Here is a 21308-nt window from a genome sequence, read left to right as displayed (position 1 = left end):
TGGAGTCCGGGGGCATAAGCCTTCTCTTTGTCACCCGAAGGGACTGTACGAGCCCACTTTGGGAAGGGGATCCGGCTAATTGGTTCGAGAGCGTGAATGAAAACACCGGCCCAGATGGCGATGTGCTGGCCTCGCGCTCCGCGCGCTTGCTTGCGGCTCTGTGGTGCGCTTGCTTGCCGCTCTGTGGTGCGCTTGCTTGCGGCTCTGTGGTGCGCTTGCTTGCGGCTCTGTGGTGCGCTTGCTTGCGGCTCTGTGGTGCGCTTGCTTGCGGCTCTGTGGTGCGCTTGCTTGCGGCTCTGTGGTGCGCTTGCTTGCGGCTCTGTGGTGCGCTTGCTTGCGGCTCTGTGGTGCGCTTGCTTGCGGCTCTGTGGTGCGCTTGCTTGCGGCTCTGTGGTGCGCTTGCTTGCGGCTCTGTGGTGCGCTTGCTTGCGGCTCTGTGGTGCGCTTGCTTGCGGCTCTGTGGTGCGCTTGTCGTCTCGTTAGCTTGTCCTGCCACCCCCCGGTGTTTGCTGCCGGGAAGCCGAGTCCAAGTTTCAGTGCTAAAGCAGCAGTGCAGCTCCAACGCAGATTTACGGGGGAATGGATTTCAGTGGCTAAAATAAACAGGGTCTCATCAAGGACAGCTTCGAAAGTACAAAACAGGGCCGGCATTGTGAAGCAAAGCCCTGATGTGATTTCGTTTTTTTTTTTTTTGGGGGGGGGGTGGGGGTTTGGCTTTCCAGATGGGGGTGAGGATGCGCTCCCCCACCTCTACCTCCACGGCCCTTAATGTTGGGGCAGCTGGTGATGTTGGGAGCTGTGCCTCCCTGCTCGGGTATGGAGGCAATCTCTCCCCTTCCTCTCCAGACCAGACCTGGTTTAACCCCAATCTTCTCCATCTGCCTCTACGCACGGCCCTCTGCAGCTGCGGGTCCATTGATCTGTGTGGGGGTGAGGGGGGGGTGATTGGGGAGGCTGGGGGGGGGGGGGGGGGGGGGTGAGTCTGGATGGGACAGAGGCAGAGGGAGATAAATTGCAGGGGAAACGGCTTAATTGCCCCCCCCCCCCTCCCCGCTGGAATGCAGACGGCTCTCTCTGCTACGGCTCTGGGACCGAGGCGAGTCCGTCGCGGAGGCCTGGCGGAAGGTCCGCTGTCCGGAGCCTCTGTGAGCTCAGACCCACGCTGTCCCCCCCCCCGTGGGACTGCCAGGCCCCCTCCAAAAACACAGTCTGCAGCTTCCACTTAAAGAGATCCCTCGCAGTTCCATTAGATTCGGCCTCCGTTTAAAGATCCGCTTAAAATGAATGAATTCGGTTAACAGGGGCTTTCACTGTGACTCGCCGTCAGCTGAAATGAATGTGCACGTGTCCAGTCTGAATCCAGATCTGCAGCATGTGCTCATATTTATAAACAGTCAGCTTTTCTTTTGCTTCTGTCCGTACCGTACCTTTTAGCTGTTTGCTGTCCAGTAAACGCAGGGATTAGGCAGGGATTTTCAACCCGTTTTGCCATATTTTTGTGTTAGGAGGGAAAGAGCGAACTTGCAGTCAAAAGGCTGCAGTTTCAAATCCTAACTCCACTGCTGTTGCGAATGCCAAAAGGAAGATGGAGCACAGTTATATCTTTGATTGATTTTATGATTTTAGGTGCTTGTCAAGCATTCAGAAATCAGAACAGATACAGAACACAATGACTGTGCTTATACCTGTACTCCTAAAAATGATTTTTTTTCTTTTGGTCATCTTGTTATTTTATACCACCTAGTGGTCTTGCACCTGTTTGTGAAATTCTTGCCTTATTCAAGCGGATATAAAGCAATAAGTTGTTCAATGACCTGCAGTGTAAACCAGTGCAAAGTTCTGTACTGTAATATTCTGTAATACAGGCATCGAGACAGACATAGAGGACAACACAGGAAGCTCCTGACATCACGGCCCCACATTGGCAGAATTACCCACAGGCCTTTGTGTCGTAGTCATACTCCTCTCCAGCGGCTGCAGGTGTTTAGCCAGCCTGTTTCCTGTGAGTCACCTCAGGTCCTTGGGCTACCGCTCTAGTAAACAGACTTTATAGAGGATGTGACCACTCAACATTTCGTGACTGTCCCGCGTAAAAAACACTGTCCAATAAAGTGTGAGCGCTGAGAGAGTCACCCTGGACCGCTTGTTTTTCGCGAGTCTCGTCAGGGATCGGTCGCTCTCGGGAAAAGCGGGCCATCGGGGAATCGGCAAGAACAAAGCAAAGCTGTTTTTTTTTTAATTAAGTCGTTCGGAGAGGCTTTTCTGGAGAGCCTTTTGAAAGGTGAAGATATTTACCTGTGGGGCTGGAGGGTTTGAGGGCGGTGGTGCTTTAATGAGGAACGCTCCAGTGAGCGCGAGGGGGGGGGGCACGGGGTGGGGTGCGGTCATCAGAGCGACCGGCGGGTCGGACCGAGGGGTCGAGGGGATGAAAAGGCAGGGGCGCGACCCGGGGGGGGGGGGGGGGGGGGGGCGTGATGAAAGGGTCAGCCTGGTCGCAGGCGTGCGTCCGTCCCCTGCTTTGATCCGCCTCTCAGGTGCTTCTCCTGCGGCCGGTCACCTGACCGCCCGCCTGCCCGCCCCCCTGCCGCTCCGGGGCTGTCGCGCGCTGACTCGGCGGTTTTTAAAGCCCTCCGTCTGTGCGCAGGAGTGCCCCCCTCCACCCTGTCCCACCTCAGGGGGCCTCAGGATTCCCACGGTTCAGCCAAAACAAAGGACAGAAATGCCTGTTTGATTTCATTTCGTTTCAATTTCTGCTTGAGCTGCGTTCAGTTGTGCTTTACTGGTTAATCAAGGAGGGCTGAGAGAGGACGTTTTGCCAAAGTATCTAAAAAAAAAATCTAACTACAGTACTGTGCCATGTTATGTCATTTATGATAGGTTGGCATGGTAACAATAATCATATGTGCTGAAAGATGTAAAAGTAACATTTCGGCTCGATGACTCTTGTCATTACATGCAGATGCTCTGATGCAGCTGTTTTTTTTTTTTCTTTACTGAATCAATTCAGGTTAAGTACTTAGCTCATGTGTACAATGGCTGTGCCCCCCTTGGGATGGCAAGCCTAGTTCCTAAAGCATTGTGCTGCACTGCCACCCATTGTCATAAATATCATCGCCCCAAGAGCCAATCAGAAAGCAGCCATGTGACATCTTTCTTTCTCTTGTGTGTTTTTTCTTCTCCTCAGAAAGACATAAGCACTGGATTAGGCCCGTGACATGATTAATTCAGCATCAGAGCGCCCCCCTTTGATTAGGAATTTATTGCCGAAAATGGAGATGGGGACACACACACGCACACATGCATGCACACATACACACGCACACATACACATACACACACACGCACACATGCACCCACAAATATACATGCACACACATCCACATGCACACACCAATATGCATGCACACATACACGCGCACACATACACATACAAATATACATGCACACACATACACATGCACACACACGCACACATGCACCCACAAATATACATGCACACACATCCACATGCACACACAAATATACATGCACACACATACACATGCACACACAAATATACATGCGCACACATCCACATGCACACACAAATATACATGCGCACACATACACATGCACACACAAATATACATGCGCACACATCCACATGCACACACAAATATACATGCGCACACATGCACACACATACACATGCACACACGAATATACATGCACACACATACACATGCACACGCAAATATACATGCACACACATGCACACAAATATACATGCACACACACGTACACACACACACACACGTTCACACACACACACACATACTCTAAATACGATCTCCTCTGGGTCGGTCCTCGGGCAGCGTGTGAAAAGCAGGAAACCAGACCCGGCCCTCCAACCGCCAGGAAAGCGATACGCTTCCCAGAATGCTGTGCTGCTCTTACGCCCGCGGCGCTGAGCCCGGCGCCTCTGGAGCATGCGTGCGAGGCCCCGCGTGTTCCGGGCCACCGGATACGCCTGCGCCCGCGGCGGCTTGGTTTCACGACCGGTGTTGTGTTGCATACTCCGCTAGTCATGTGTCACGGGGGGGGCGGAGCTAACGCTTTCATATTAATGTCACATGCAGATCGGCCAGTCAGAGTTCTGAACCATTGGTCAAGGCAGGTTGGGCAGCCGGTTTTTCTGTAGATCTGCATTGCTTGCAGACTCTAATCGGCAGCGTGTGGAGTTGGTGCGATGCGGCGGCTCATTTCTGATATTAAGATGATGGATAGATGCTCTTTTCAGAAGAATGTGGAACGGCTGGTTGCTGGAAGGTAGCAGCAGAGCATGGAACCCCCTCACATGGAGCCGGGGGGGGGGGGGGGGGTGGCAGGGGTGACTGTTCTCGCGAGCGCGCCCGTCTCCGGGCGTGAGCAGACCCTCAGCTCCGCCCCCCCGGGGAGGGTGGGGATGGGAGACGGATGGGCGGAGGGACCTGTAAGAGCCTGTTCCCAGATGGCAGCACGCCGCCTCCGCAGGGCCGGGGGGTGGGGGTGGGGGGGGTGGGGAACGTTTCGGGGAGGTTCAAAGATGAGACGAGCCAAAATTGCTGCCTTTGAAGTCGGTGTCAGGCCTCAGACAGCAGCAGACAATCCGTCGCTCTGTGAGCGCCTCCCCGGCCGGTACCCCGTCCTCCCTGGAGCACCTTTTAACATGCCCCCCCCACCCCCCCCACCCCCCCATGACAAGTGCTTCAATATGACAAGCTGAAACACCTGAAGCACTCTGGCACAATGAGGACAACAGAACCGGGGTCAGAAGGCCGACGCTTCGCGCCACCCGCCATTGTTTATTGTTTTTCCCCTTTGGCTTTCTCCAGAAAAGGTTTTTTCACTCACAGAAGCTGCTGCTGGGTTCGCAGTTGGCAAAGAGGGCCACTGGTGGTTGTTGTTGTTGTTGTTGTTGTGCTTGAACAATGGCTTTTTTTGCGGGCTTGCTTTTGCTGTGAAGGCAGACGCTGCCTTTGAACTCGCTGGAGAATGTTTTGCAGGCTGTAGCGTAGCACATCGCTTAACAGGCGGCTTTCCTGGCTCTTTGTTCATTAGTGAGGGGTGCAGAAGCAACCCTAGGCGGATTTTAGGTGTTTCGAAATGGCTGTAGTTTGGTCAACGTCCGTTGCACGCCGTGGCAACGTCCGATTCTGCCCGTAGCTGTGAGCGGCTTGCCGCAAACTGGTGGAATATTTAAAATGGCTCTGTGGATTTACACTTCCAGTGAGGCTTTTGGGCAGCGTAGTCATTTTTCCTTTCTGGCAGTTTTCTGGACGCACTACACCCTGACATTGTGAGCACAGAAAGTTGAGTTCTGAAAGTGGCATTTCACTGCCAGGTGTCGGGGTTAGGCATTTGTCCAGGTTATGCTTAATATCAACATCCGGACAGTCACTGTGGTTTAACTTGATGTTCCAACAAGTCACTCGATACACATTTACTCTCAATATTAAAATCTGAATAATATAATTTAAAACATAACTCAAATATAATAACTTAAATCAAAATATTGTCTCAAACAGTAATATTATATTTCTAAATTACATAAAATACAATATTAGTACTATTTAAATTTACAGCCTAGACACATTTTCAAATATAATGTTTAAATTCTACAGTATTCTTCTGTCAGTATTAGATCAGTGGTAACCAACCCTGTTCCTGGAGATCTACCGTCCTGTTGGTTTTCACTCCAATCCTAGCAAAGCATACCTCATTCAACACCTAGAGATCACATTGAGATGCTAATTAGTAGAATCAGGTGTGCCAAATTAGGAAAACCTAGAAATATAAACCTACAGGATGGTAGAACAGGTTTGGTTTTCATTGGTTTAGATGAGGCACTCTCACACTGAAGTGCTCTTATAATGGAACATACATTTAACACGAGGACTTCATCAAATTTTACATTGGGCATGAACATAAGATTATTATGATATATATGACATTATTATTATTATTATTATTCATCACTGTAATATAACTTTTAAAAGCTGCAATAATGAAATTGGCTATCAGTGATGTCATGCCAAAAAAAAAAAAAAAATTCCTGGAACAGCAAAAAACTATTGTCTAATACAATATTATTTGTTTGGGGTTTTGAAGCAACTTTATTGGCCATTGAGTTGTTATACATTTACAACACAGCCGCATGACATTCAATGTGAATTAAAAGAAAAAAGAAAAATGACAACCAGTGGACATACAGCATCAGATTCCACAGCCCTAATGTATTTTTTTTTTTTTTTTTTTAATGCTGTAAATCTATGTACCAATTCATCAAAGAAATGGCAGTGCACATGGTGGAGAAAGCTAATGTTGAGGATGTGCCCTTTCAACACGATGTGCGTTACTGGGTCAAGCTGCCAAGGAGCTGAAGTGACATTACTAAATTGAGTTGGCAGCTAAGGCATCATAAATGATGTTTCCACAAAAGGACGGTTCACGGGATCACTGAGGGCACCGTGTACGTCAGGTGCACTGAAACCCTTCATGAATGCATCATGATATCTGATAATACACCTGTAATGAGCAGGCAATTTGACATTGGTTTACATTAATTGTTTTTAATACCATTCATGAATACACAGCATTGTGCCTATTGTGAACTTGTCAGATCTCTTTGTGACAATAGATTTATTCTGTTAAATCCAGACTTTCATATTGTTCAATTCTTGCATTTTTATTTCCTCATACAATTTTACTGTGAAATCAGCTATTATGAATCTGTTGTAAATTCCAATGTAAACTGCTTATTAAGACACCTTGCACTGACAAAAACATTGATTGCTTTGCTTGTCACACACCATATCATTTTACAAGATTACAATGCACTACATACACGTAATTGGAAGGCATTTATGCATGCTTATGTTGGCATGAATAACTGGTATTCATAAAAGCATTGTATAGAATTGAAAGCGATGCCACTCTCCGCTATGTTATGTATGTCCTTCAGTGCTACATGTGTTGGGGATTGTGTTCCTGAAGTCATTTGCTATAAACGTCCTATGTTTACCCTTTAAAGTAGAATTAATGTCACGCCTAACTGAATGTTGTGTGCTACCATCCAGCAAAGAGTCGTGGCATTACATTGTGGAGTAATTGAACGGCACGAAATTCTGCTCTATTCTATTCTAAGATTTTAGCATGGCCAATTCGCAATTATGCCTGAACTACATTAATACATTTTACCCTCACCACCGCCCAATGCCCCATGGATAGCTCTCCAGGATAGCAGGTTCGTGTTTAGAACTGGATGCCATGCAGCAAGGAGTCGATGTATTTGCTTTGTTGGACATTTGAGATTCTGCTTGCTATTCGTCAGAATATTTGACAGGATGTGCAGTGTGAAGGCGGCTGTTAAGGTTCGCGCCATTTTCAGCAAGCTCCGCCCCGAAATGAGCTGCCGTGAAAGCGACTGGCCAATCACGTGCACTGCTGTGAATCAGATGCTGTACTTAGTCTTCACTGCGATGAGTTGCACTGGCACGAGCCTTTCACTGAAACAAACTCTACAAGCTCTACTGAAACCAGGACAGCACACGACACAACTTGAAGGACAGGTATCTCCAGCCTGTTAGGCTGCTGAACTGGGCCTCACCGCATCTCCATGGCAACCCTAATGCTCCAGCTCTTTGTTGTGAGTTGGCATGCTTACTTAGCGTGCAAGCGTGTGTGTGTATGTGTGTGTGCACTTTCAAACGTGTGTGTGTGTGTACGCATTTTCCTTCTCTCTGGGTGTGTATGTGCACCGCACGCCTGCCTCCCTGTAGTCCGATATCTAAGGACAAACTGATTTAGAGGGGGTGATGGTGACAAGCCTCCTCTTGTTACCAGTGAAATCACAGGTGAGCTATAGTGCTCTGTCTCAGTGGCCTGTCACCTTTGGTGCAGCTTTATTTAAAACTTACATCGTTCATGATAGCAAGGTATGTACACTCTGATATCAGAGAGACAGTTGCCACCATTGCAGTGGGAATGATGTAGAATAATTACTGCAATATGACAGCAACTAGGTAAAGCATTGTAATGAAAATGTTTTTTGGGGGGCTCCCCCCCCCCCACAGTAAACGTTCTGTATTTGTACTGTCCTCCCTTCTCACCGTTAGGCCTCCCGCCCAGGTTTGTTACCCACCTGCGTTCCCGTCCTGTGTCTGTGGGGAGGGTAGGGGAGGGTCACTGTACCACATGGTAGACGGTGCCATGCCACCTTCCCTGCTGGGCAGCTGGCAGAGGTGCCCGGCCCACGGTGCCCTCCCGCGGCGCTGACCGCCAGGATGTCAGAGATCAGGCCGTCGGCAGGGGCAGGAGGGCCCCACGCATGAGGACGGAGTCACATCTGGAAACGACTTTTCGGAGGAAATGGCCGGGGCTGTGGCCCCACCCCCTCAGATGCACAACCCCCCACCCCACCCCACCCCACCCCACAGCCCCGATTCGTGTTTTGAAGTCAGTCGTAATCACTGGAGGGAAAGGAGGCAGTTAAACCATTAGGCTAACGAGGGCTCCTGTAGCCCCCCCTGCCCTGTAAAGAGCTGGGGTCTACAGGTGTGTCCTCAGCCCCATTCCACCCTCGACTGGGACCCACATTAGGGGATGATTACATTTAGTTTTACTTGAGCCTGTTTCTGTAGTTTAGTGCATGCGTGTGTGTGCGTGCAGGTGTCTGTGTGTACGTATGTATGTGTGTGTGTGTGTGTTTGTGTGTGTGTGTGTTTGTGTGTGTGCGCTGTAATATATGCACAACCGTGCGCATGTGTCCACAGTGTGTGTATATGTGCGTGTGTTTTGTGTGTGAATGCATCTGTGTGATGTGTAGAAGAGAGGGGTTACTGGTTACTGCTCAGAGGGACTGCGCACCTGTTGTGATCTGCAGCCCGTAAATGTTCCTCTTCCCTCTCAGCTGCCCCCCCACCCCCACCCCAGCATCAGACTCACACCCCCCCCCCCCCCCCTCCGCTGAGCTGCTTGCTTGTCCCAGCCATTGGCTTTGAAGGCATTTCTCCATTTGGGAAAACCTCAGGAGCCCCACTGCTGCGCCACTGCGCTACTCGGCCCTCTCCTCCTTTAAGCCACGCCCCCATTTGTTCGGCACAACGTCACATTTACGGTGGGATCGCTCGCCCTCCCTTTTTTTCCCTCTCAAAGAGGAAGCTTCGCCAAACTGCGAGAAAGCGATACCTTCCAGTCCAGTGCTTGAAGCGTGATTGCCGGGGGATGGGGGGATTCAAATCGATCATGGGGGGGGGGGGGGTATCGTCAGTCTCAAAGGCGCTCACAGACTGCGTACGTTGAGAAGTAGCAGAATTGCTGGCACAAACAAAGTCCCGATACGGAGCGCTGGTCCGTTCCAACCCTCCTTAAGCACTGCTCCTGTCAGCGTTTGGTCAGGCCCCATTCCTCCATTCAGATCGCCGCCACAGCGAAATAGACTGCAGCGCTTGGGTTGCTTTCTAGCACATTCTACTCTCAGGAGGCCCACGGGATACTTAACATTCTGTACGGAGCCAAGATGGTGAACTCTCTGACACTGGGATATCTGTCTCTGCCTCTGCATGAGCCAAAAGTTGCATCACTGGAACTTATTGGTACATCAACGTAATGCATTTGGGTTGTGTTCGTCCCACGTTGTTCAAAAATATGTTTGATTGGGGTGAGAGCATATCTGCTTGCGTAATGTGAGGCGTTTCATTATTTTAAGGCGTGAAGGTTGTTAGCTTGTGTATTTATGAGCGTGCGTGTGCGTATGTGTGTGTGTGTATATATGTGTGTGTGTTTGAAAGTGTGTATGTGTGTGTGTGAGAGGTAAGGAATGAAAGAGGTAGAGAGCCCATATCATATTTGGCTGGTGGGAGTGTTCTTTGGTTGCTGAAGATGGTCTGTGTTTGGTTTCTGTGGTCAGCACTGCAGGAAGTCGGCAGCCGTGGATGCATCAATCACAACCGATGTTTCTCCCTTGGGGGCGACAGACAAGCATCAGATCTCGAACACAGACAGAGCACCCAGTGGATAATGATGTCTGTGTCTTACCTGAGACCTAAACCAGAGCTGGACTGTTCAAGCGAGAGAGCGATTTCCCAAAGAGGTGCTCTCAGATTAGTCCGACAGAAAGATGGCAATCTCTGCTACTGCCTCCAGTTACCCTCATGGCTTCCATGCATGGACAAATGCTCAAATCTGATAAAGTGCATTTTTATCTCTTTTTGCATCTTATAAACTCATACAAAGTGTTTAGTATTTATTTCAACTATGTAAATTTTTCTGTGCGTGCCAGAAAATATTGGCAGTCACCAAAAGGCTGTTCCAGGACCTGTGACGTAGATGCAAAGAACGTCATCCACACCTTTCTGTCTTCAGTTGAAGTCCATTAAAGGGCGTGGCTTTGGTGTCGAACAGTACCGTCGAAAATGGCCCCGTCCATATTTGGTTATCTGACAATAATTTTTGAGTATTGTCATAGATTTGAAAATAGCTTCATAACCTAGTAAAATTATGATCAAAAGAACACCGACATACACCTTTCCCTGTTCCCTTTAAGTAATAACATTGGAAATGAAATGTATGTATTAATGAAAAATTAGTTTTGCCTGGATTAGTTTAGCGCTAATTATGGAGATGGAAGCCAAAGCTAGCAGTGGTGAAATATTTGGACGTTGGCCGTTTTTTCCTGTGTAACCTTTATTTCTATAACCTGTTTCTGTATATTTGTACATAAGCGGGCTGACCGGCTGACTGTCTCAAGGTCACGAGACACATACCCTAGTCCACCAACTTTATGCCTCTGTGATAAAAAGCGAACATCCTGGAAGCATTAATTGAACACAGATGCAAGTACTATTTTTAATGCTGTTATACACAACTGTATTTTTTGCCGGAAAAGGTCGCCTCAAATTTGCCCAATCTGAAAAATTCTGCCCAGAAAGCGTATTAAGAAGACCGCAAAAATAATTCGCTCCCTCAATACATGAAAACAAATCTCCCTGGATTAAGGAGAGATTGCTATCTGAATTTGAAGGACAGTTTGAATGTTAGCGCTTGTAATTTCTTTTGTGAAACTCCAGTATGTAGGATATTAATGCAGTACTACTGGATGAAAGTAGGCTAGTTCGTGTGAAGGGAATTCTAGGGTGTGCGTAAGATTGAATAAGCGATTTATGACTGTTAATATATTATTGTGCCTTAAAATTTTAATTCGAAATTAATTACAATATCTTATATTGGAAGGGCTGCATACTGAAAACATTACATTGTTTTGTGTTCAAGTCTGGATGTGTTATATTCTTTCCATTTTCGGATAAAAACTTTAATGCGTAACATTATCTGAAATAATGTTTAGTTTTAAAATGTTCGCCTTAAAAAATGTATAAAAATGATTTAAATAGCCTGCTTCATAAAATGGAGTTGCCCAAAGGGAAGTCATTCCAGTTTTGCGCAAACGGTTTTAAAGTATGCAACCGAGGTGAAAACCTAAGGACATATGTAATTAACTGATTAAATAAATTATACCCTAATGCATCCATCTTTGTGATCTGTACACCAGTGACTTCAGAGTATAAATGATCACCCAATCATGCGAGATATACGAACTATGCCACATTTTGTAGAAGAATAGGCTAGAAAATGTTTAGATCAAAAGTACATTTTGTTTAGGACCATATTCGGGTTTCAAGGTGGGCTAACTTGGAGTGATATTTTTGTCGCTTAAAGTTTTAGTGGCAGGACGATAATAAGTAATAACGCCGAAAATAACTCTTAAGGACAACAATGCAAGGCTGAAACCGTCTTTGTAGAGTAAGATATAAAAGTTTTACATATTTTTCATGATCAATTCTGTCTGTTCAATTGTAAAACAGTTTGAATCGAACAGTTCGTCCCTGGAAAGGTGAACATTTTAAATTAATTATTCATTAAAATTCGGGGTGGATCGGAACGCGAACATTTTCTCACTGTCTTCTTTTGAACTTCTCACAGATGAGCCGTTTATCCTACTGTGAGTTTTAGAGTAGATACTGTAACGAAAGGCTCCATCTCTGCGTATTTTCATCTGTACTGCTAGTAACGTGGTAGTGAAAGTGGACAGGTGCACGCAATACAGCACGAACCGCTGTGTAATCACTTATTATTATTATTATTATTATTATTATTATGTGCCTAGTATCAAAGGGCGACATTGATTAATTGATGAATATAGATATAAACAGAAGAAACAAGCCCCTTTTCGTGAGAATACCGATTTCATTTTTAGCATACACATTTTCTACATCAGATGAAACATATTACTACGATTTTGTTTTTAAACTAAAGATAATACGCATGAATAATTATTTGTTGTGGAATAATTTAAACGTACGCGCGCACACACACGTGAAGGATATGTTTTTAAACCTCATGTTACCAGGCTAAATTTTTGAAAAAGTTAGTATGACTATCTCTGTATCTGTCTTGACTGTACCGACATACCGATGTCTTTACGACCCTTGCCGTGCCGTAGGCCACAACACAGCATGTGTAGAAATGTATGCATTAGAAAGAAAATACATGATTTAAAGCTTGAAATTGTTTTTGCTGGGACAGATTATGCGTTGAACACCCGTTGTCTGTAGCCGATGTGCGGTATTTGAGAGAGACACAGCTACTGGGTTTAGTGTATAGCCCCTGGCAAAGTATTAGCAAGCTGCAGTGATTTACAAGCACCAGAGTTTTGTGGGAGGTGATGTATATAGGCCCGTTTATTCTTTACATACGCTTTTTGTTATTCAGCTAAATGTGAGTTAACGGGGTGTGCTTGCATTTATGTTGTGGAAGAAAATCGTTCAATTTCACATTTCTCACTTGGAATGTTTTAACTATAGGGGACGAATTTGTGCTTCAGCCTACTACAGGCGTAATTAATACACAATGAAAACGACTTTCTATAAGGACATGAGAAGCGAAAGAACAAAAAATAATAAACACAAGCCATGTCTAAAATATGTCAGTGCAGTTCGAGTTACCCCCCCCCCCCCCCCCCCCCCCCCCCCCCCCCCCCCCCTTTTATCTATTCTCTATTTCATGCGTAAATTTCATATATAAAATGCTACCCGCTTTTGGGCTCCTGTCCATTAACATCGATTTCTAATTGTTTGCAGCCGCTACAATTACGCTTTATTTCCACAAAATCGTTACATTTGTTTTGTTTCTCTACAATGGCACCACAACACTAGATGTTCTAAGATAAAAGGAAAACGTATTAATTTCGATTTGTTTGTGAAGTGAAAAAATCCCCCATGCATACTAGTAAATCCTCGTTACTTATGTGTTATCTTATAGAGTAATGCAACGAAGCACACATTTCAGATCCCTCAAATCAATATTTAAATTTCTATTGCATGTGCATTACATCCAAATACAAGGAAATAGCCACAGTTGTGTCTTCCTTCGGTGCCATGGCGCGAGGAACCGTTAAAAATTAATTATAGCTTCGGTGACTGTGTCGCTTGAGCATTAAACATTGATCGTGGACGTATAGTTGACTATTTTCCGACTGCTTTTATATTAACCAGTGCACATGCTGTTAGTAATGATGAATTTGATTTTTAATTCAACAAAACAGTCTGGTGGCGTTATTTTCCAATTCACAACCGGAGTGGTCTTGCACGTGATGCCAGTTGTGCGAAAATACGTCAGAGGGGAGAACATCCCTGCCCTCATTACGTCGATCAGTCCTGGAACTGCTGCCTGCAGGGGGACGTGGAGTTATCTATGTCTCTCTGGAAAACCAGATTTACATCACGTTTTTTGACTTATATAATCCAAAAATAAGGCAAAAATGCAATACAGAAATCCTGGACAAGCAATTATTTAGTGGCCATAGTTTTAAGGATTGATCGCCATCAGAATATGCGCTTCATTGTGTGTGTCTTTAATGCATTTTTTACTGTTATTTGTGTTTCATTCAGTATGTTGATCTCGTGCAGAGCCTAAACTGCTATTCTCATTCAACTTCTACCTTCTTGCAAAAACATATTTTAAAAAGCCGCTGCTTTCTGAAGGATTAACTTTTTTCACCTGCCCTGAGGGTTATTTCCTTCCCGAAGATCCACGTCCCTGTTTTTGTTGACACCTGACATGTTATTCTCTCTCTCTCTCTCTTCATGAAATAATGTTGTTCAGTGTGCTTGCTTTAATTAAAAAAGCTGTGAGCTGTCAATGGTACGATAAGGGACAGTAGTAGTTTTCCGAGATATGTTAATTTTTCTCTGAAATATAACCATTTAAGCCACTATATCTTTATATGAGCTACCTGGCTTGGGCGAACACATGAAACACACACTGCCTGAATAATGGAGAAATAGAAAGTTTTTTCCCCATCAGGTTGAAAGGACATTATGCAGAACAAATGTACAAATAAATGCACAAATAAAATACAAAATGACTAAAATGATTACATCTATCATTCATATGAGGAGGAAGACAGTGCTTCTGTTTTTACACTAAATGTGATACATTATCTGCAGACGACAAACAAAATAAACTAAAAGTACTGTAACATCTCCCGTGTAAGACTTTTCAGGAAAATAAAAGTTACACACAATACACTAAACCTACAAAGCAACTAACTTATTTCTCCTGAAATATCTTCCTCCTTTGCTTTAGAAAGAGCAATATTACATGGACAGTCATGTAACCAGGTACATTTTATACTTTGTTTTGCTTTCTAGTAGGAATGTGTGTTAGCACGTTAGCAGAATGTGCACATTTGGGAATTAGCCATTTAGTCATTCAATATATTCAATCTGAAAGCATTGTAGAATTTTAATAGCATATTTTACTGTAGTCACCCATTTTGAAAATCTGAAACACTTTTTTTTTGAAAACCCATCACTTTGTGCATTAGAAATTATAGTTTGTGAACAATCCGTTTTCTTGCAGAAAGTGATCAAATGTTAAATTTTTTTTGTCGGTTGTTGGACTGGTTTTGCATGCACAGTTTGAATAAAATATGCATGTTTTTGGCTTGCCCGTTTGCAGGCAAAAGCTCGTAATCCCTTCTAATCTTTATTTTAATTCTTATTGTGTACTTCACTCACACCTAAGCCTCACATATTAACTGTCACGCTTGGGCTTAACGTGGGGTTGGTTAACTGCTAGTGGGCTGTAACTGATCAGCTGACCAGATATTTAAATTGGCTAATTTTGAAAAGTTTGCGCCCGCAAATAAAAAATGTTGCGATTTGGCCAGAGGTTATGGTGCAAAGTTTATTCGCTGCACCCACCCGCAGAAAACCCGTCAAAGAAACGCACTGAAAATAATTATGAAAGAGAGAGCAAAGCCGGTAATCCTCCCCCTTTGTGACGTACAGTAATACTACAGCCTGTCCGGGGATAGTGTGAATTGTGCCAGGAAGTTAGGAAAGGGTGTATTGTGTTTCCAGGGAGGGATTGACCCCAGGCGTGGCCACCTGTAACCGTATCCCCGCACACCGGAGGAGACTGGCTCCGTCGCAGGCCTCCAGTGCTTCAGAGCCACTCACCCAATCAGACAGCGGCGTCTGCGGTGTTAACGCACGGGGCAGCTCCCGCCTTGGTGTGCGGCCTCTGGGCTCGTGAAATGGCGAAGCGTCATACCCGTGACTCAAGAGCCGCATTTCCGAAAAAAACTGCCAAATTCCAAAATTTAGGAGACAAAAAGAAAGAAGGGGTAAAAACTGTTCAGAAGAGATAAAAAGGATTATGGTAAGATTTTTTTTGTGGTCGTAGGACCAATATCTTGCTTAATCCAAGCAAGCTAACGTGTGGTGCATTTTGTGGAGCCATAAAGATGATGTTACAGGCGTAAGGAGTGACAGACGGGAGGGTTGGGGGGGTTGGGGTTGGGGGGGGGGGGTGCATTGCCCTGGAGATTTTGAAATGTTTGTCGGCGCTTCCACGCAGGCTAACAGAGGCCAAAAGGCCGAGGGCAAAGCACTGGCTCAGAACGTCAGACTCACAGATCTTTCCTGACAGAAAAATGACAGGCGGATTGCGTGATGCACTCTTTCACACACGCACTCTGCCACACCCACGCTGTCATACTCTCTCATGCGCACGGACGCGCCCTTGCACACATGCAAGCTCAAGCGCACGCATGAACAAATGCGTGCATACGTACATACATACATCCACACATCCACACACACAAACACACACAAACACAGCAGACAAACGCCACGGGAAAAAAAAAAAAAAGGTAAGTTCAAAAGAGCAGGCTGGCAGCCGTGCCGGGGCGAGACGTGACGGACAGACCGCACACGAGCTGCGGGGCGCAGGCGCACGCCCACTCGCACGCGAAGGGGCGCGCGTTTCGGGCGGCGGCGACGCCAGCCAGTCTGGGCCGCGCTCGGGCGCATTGTTATTAGCGCTTCTCCCCAGCGCGCAGTAAGCCGCGGCGAGGACACTTCCCCGCGCGCTGACTGCAGGGCTCCGCTTTGTTCTCCTCCGTAATGCAGACATAATTACAACCTTAAAGAGAGTCTACCTTTCCTTTTCAACTCCGCACATCTGCCTCCCTCCCTCCCTCCCTCCCTCCCTCGCTCCCTCGCTCGCTGTTATGACAGGCATTCGGAGGTGGCACCGGTTAGCGGCACCACCCTGCTGGGAGCCGCTCCGCTCCCAACTGCACCCTTTATTCGCCGGTCCGCCCTCTGTCCCGACTGCACCCTTTATTCGCCGGTCCGCCCCCGGTCCCTACTGCACCCTTTATTCACCGGTCCGCCCCCGGTCCCGACAGCCCGCCCCGCCCGCCGCTCCTCTGTGTCGTGTCTCTTTGGCACGCCGGCGCGTACGCTCGCCCCGCGATCGCGCCCCTCTCTCTATCTCCCCCGGAGTTCACCTGAAAACCGCCGGACGTTTTTGCGGCCTCCTGACACGAAAACCGCCGTTTAATCCCTCTTTCCGGGGCCGCCCCGTGACCTCTGTCGCCGTTTCAGGTTTTGGATTTGCATCTCGAGCGCAGCTCGCCTTTGTGGCACACTGGAAGCGGCGCTTTTGAGGGCGACAGGGCGTTTAAAGAGGAGCACGATAAGAGCTCTGGGTCATGGCACGCGTGGTCCGTACGGTGGTCGAGTCTTAAATCGCGTGTGAACGCGCGGCCTGACTGGGGGATCGGTGTCCCTCTGTGTCACTTTCTGTGCTATGATCCTTTCTCCATCGGTTACCCTCTCTGCTTTCCCCCTGCAGGAGTAGAGTTTTCAAAAATGCAATAGAAGTGCAGAAGGCTGCTCTTTTTTCTTTTCTTTTTAAATCCCATCAAATCACATTGCGGCCTAACGGCGTGAGGTGGAAGAGCGATGTGGCAGCGCGTTGATAAAGGAGATTGGCTAGCGTGTTTTGTGGGTATGCCTTTAGAGCGTGGACAGTGTGGGCACTGGCCCTCCCTTCCTCCCTCTCTCTCTCTCTCTCTCTCTGGCCTGGCTTCCATGGCCCATCAGCACTTTAATGACAAAGCCCAGGAATCACTGGCTCTCTGCTTTTTCCAAATGTGACTTAGCAGCGCTTAAGAACATAATCATTTGCGGCTTTCTGTGTGTGCGTGTGTGTCTGTGTGTGTGCGCGTGCGTGCGTGTGTGTGTGTGTGCGTATGTGTGTGCATGTGTGTGTCAGTGTGCATGCGAGTGCATGTGTGTGTGTGTGTGTGTGTGTGTGTTGGTTCTGTGCACCACAGAGACTTAGGCTGTCCTCCAGCTCCTGCTGAAGACGGTTTGGTGCTGGTGCCCAGCGGCCCGTGTGAGCTAGCCCCACACACTGAACGTGACCAAAATTAGCAGCTGCTGGGCCAGCTATGACCTCCCACCACCCTGAAATGCACGCACACACACGGAGCATGCATAAACACACATACCACACTCATGCACCTGTGAACGCGCTCTCTCTCTCTCTCTCTCTCTCTCTGGAGCATGCACGCACACACACACGTACACACACACTCACACAAACGTGTGCAGACACACACATTGCTCTCATTCGGTTAAACACACACACACTTGCTCTCTCATTGTGTTACACACACACACACACACACACACACACTTGCTCTCTCATTCTGTTACACACACAGTCAAACACATGTGCACACCCGGTTGAGGAGCAACCCCAATGGCAAGGATTGTAGCAGACGCATTCGTAGCCTCCCGCTCTGTCCTTAATTGGACGTGCAGATCAGTATTAGTAATGGGACAGCATCACAGCTTTGGTTCCAGGATTTTGACGGGGGTCGGAATCAAAGTCTAACGATGCTGCTGAGACTCTTCAATTACCATGGTGACGAGACCTGGCAGCGAAAGTCTGACACAAATCAGCAGGGCCAGATTTGAACTCCGCCGGCACTCCAGCTAGCTGTCGTCTCTATCACCGAGCTTCCCTGTCACCACAGAGTTCGTTGCTAAGCGGCTTCCTTTGCATGCTCAGGAACTGCCATCATTTCTTCATTCAGCTCTCTGGCATCGTCCACAGTGGGTTTTATGTGTAAGTGTCAGATCAGGCCTCCTGTCTGTAAAGATTTCCATGGGCTGGGAATCTGGTTTCCACTTGTAAGAGTGTGGATGACGTGTGTCGTGGAAGAGGTCATTCTGGCTGTTTCCTGTAGCTCAGTCCTAGCTCAGCGTGCATGCGTGCACGCATGTATTAATGCGGGAACACTATGAACGTCCATTTATTAGTGAGGGGTATAGGAAAGTATATGGCATACTTTATGCTAAAAAACATCATACATCATATTTCCTTGGGGAACTTCCAAAATGGTCAACATTAAAAGCCTGAGTTATGAACCAAAATGATACACACACACTTTTTGCATCTGCTGGTCAACTTTTAAGGCCCTTTTGCCTTGTGTTTCGTATCAAATAAGGCGTTTGTGTAGAACTGTTAAGCCCATTTAAATATTCACATTGAATTTCATGTGGAATATCAAAAATGATAACCTAACACACCCTATAACAACTACATAGAAAACCTCAAGTTGCCCAAAATAGCTTATATAACAGCTAAGTAATATTCAGATGTTATATTAATTAATTTCAAATATATTGAAATTAAGCCATTTTAAAAGAATACTTCTAAGAATACCAATTTACATACTTCTGAAGATTCTATTGCTCCTCGTTTTGTTTCATTTTTCTTTTTTGTAATTACCAGCCTCAAATTTATTTTGAAGTTTAAAGTAATATCTTACTTAAGCTTCAGGTCTTACTACTTACCTATACAGTCACATGTATAGTATTGAGTAATTCACTGTTGACCTTCAAGAAGGGAATAAAGGGGGAAAAGTCGGTGTTGGCAACAGTCTGCTGAAATTACACGGTTTAAGGTTGAAGGAGGGCGTGTTCGACGGTTACGGGTTAAATCAGAGACGTGGGGAATTTTGGCGTGAGATAAAAAGATCACGGGAACTGTAATTCTCGATACGTCAGGTCTTTTATCTAATGACATACGTCCTGCAGCAACAGTCCCGCAACAAGTCCATACATTTTCAATGGTGCGCGCCAATACAGTATGTTGGCGCCAAATGAAGCTGTAAAATACAGCGAATTTCTGAATGGAACATGTAAAGACGCCCTGCTGTCTGGAAATTAGAATATGTTGAATTTATTCTGACGTTTTGTATTTATTGGTCTCTTCCCCAAAATGGTGGTGAATTAAGAACTTCAGACAATATCGTGGAAATACATACTCACACAAAAAATGTATTCTGTGTTTTGATTATTTATTTTCCATACTGTAAAAAAGTTTTCAAGTTATTTAATGTAATGACATCCATCGCAAAACTTCAGATACACATTAACCAGAATTTTAATTTGGCCAGTATTGTATTTTAATATTCTTTGTTTTTATTATTATTATTATTGTTGTTGTTGTGGTTTGATGTTGTTGATGTTGTTGTTAAAAGAGCTTCATTTTTTAAGAACAAAAGTGCTTACAGACAAGCTGAATGTGATGCGTCAGTGACAAAGACTTCTGGATTGCAGTCTGGCGCCGGGTTGTCACTCACAAAATATTCTGACATATCTTCAAAGAGCTGTCAAGTTATAATGTTACACGTTCAAACGGGATTAAATACGAGGCCTGGCCCCGTGGGCATCTGATCAGCAGAGTGCATAGCTGTATATTGTTCTTTTATTCGCCATAAATTGCCACACTTACATTTTTGAAAGTGTGTCCTTGCAATTGGGTCTTGGATAGAAAGTGTTCTATTTATATGGAATGTATATATTTTTGTCGATGTTAATATATAATCACATTTAATAAATCGGACACATACGCGCGCACTTCGGTTTTGTTTATACGGGTGGGTGTGTATGTGTGCGCGCGCGTGTGTGTGCGCGTGCGTGCGTATGTGTGTTGAATTTATATAACATTTGAATATTAATAACCTGTCATAAGCTATATTGGCCGACTTTAGGTTTTGTTCGTAGTTGTGTATTAGGTGTATTAGGGTATCATTTATGATTGAAATTCCACCTAAATTCAATGTAAATACATTTCATTGGACTTAGCCAATGTACGCAAAAACCAGCACGCAAAGTGTGTGTGTGCAATGTGTAATATACTTTTTAATAAAACAAGCGAATTCCTTCAGCAATTCATATGCTTATAATTAGTCGTATCGTTTATATTAAATTATCAAAATAATTATGAAGCAAATTTCAATCCTCATCACTTGGACCTTTGGGATCTCCGTAGAGTGAACAAAATGGTATTCACATGGAAAGGGTTAGTGCCAATTAGGCGCGTGCTTCTTAGACTATAAAAAGCTTTAGACATTGCAACTGGCTCTCTTCAAATATAACCCTTAAATATAATAATTATGAAATTATTTTTTAACGAAGGTCTTAGAGTTTCCTTTAAGGAGATAATAGCACGTTATTTTCTGGCCTGTTTACTCGTTCAAACATAATATGTCGGTTTATAGATGGTATTGCACATGTATTCAGGTTAGCGTACTCTAAATGTTGATAAAACAAACACCTGTCCGATTTTAATTTAAAAGAAAGTTTAGATCCTCTATAGTTCAAAGTAGGTCTTTAAATGTGAACTTCTGTGCTGCTGTCATACCAAATGTTTGGATTTGTTTTTGCCCTACAGTGTTGCATTCACTGAACGCATTTGAACTGGTTGATATTATTATTATTATTATTATTATTATTATTATTATTATTATGATTGTTGTTGTTGTTGACAACTGCTGCTGCTGTTGTTAGGCTATTTTATAAATTGTTCAACGCTACAATTGGTTTAGTTCAGTATATTTATTGTTATTTTGAAATATA

Source organism: Anguilla anguilla, chromosome 17 (assembly GCF_013347855.1).
Source record: "Anguilla anguilla isolate fAngAng1 chromosome 17, fAngAng1.pri, whole genome shotgun sequence".
Taxonomy (NCBI): domain Eukaryota; kingdom Metazoa; phylum Chordata; class Actinopteri; order Anguilliformes; family Anguillidae; genus Anguilla; species Anguilla anguilla.
Note: the sequence above shows the minus strand (reverse complement) of the source record.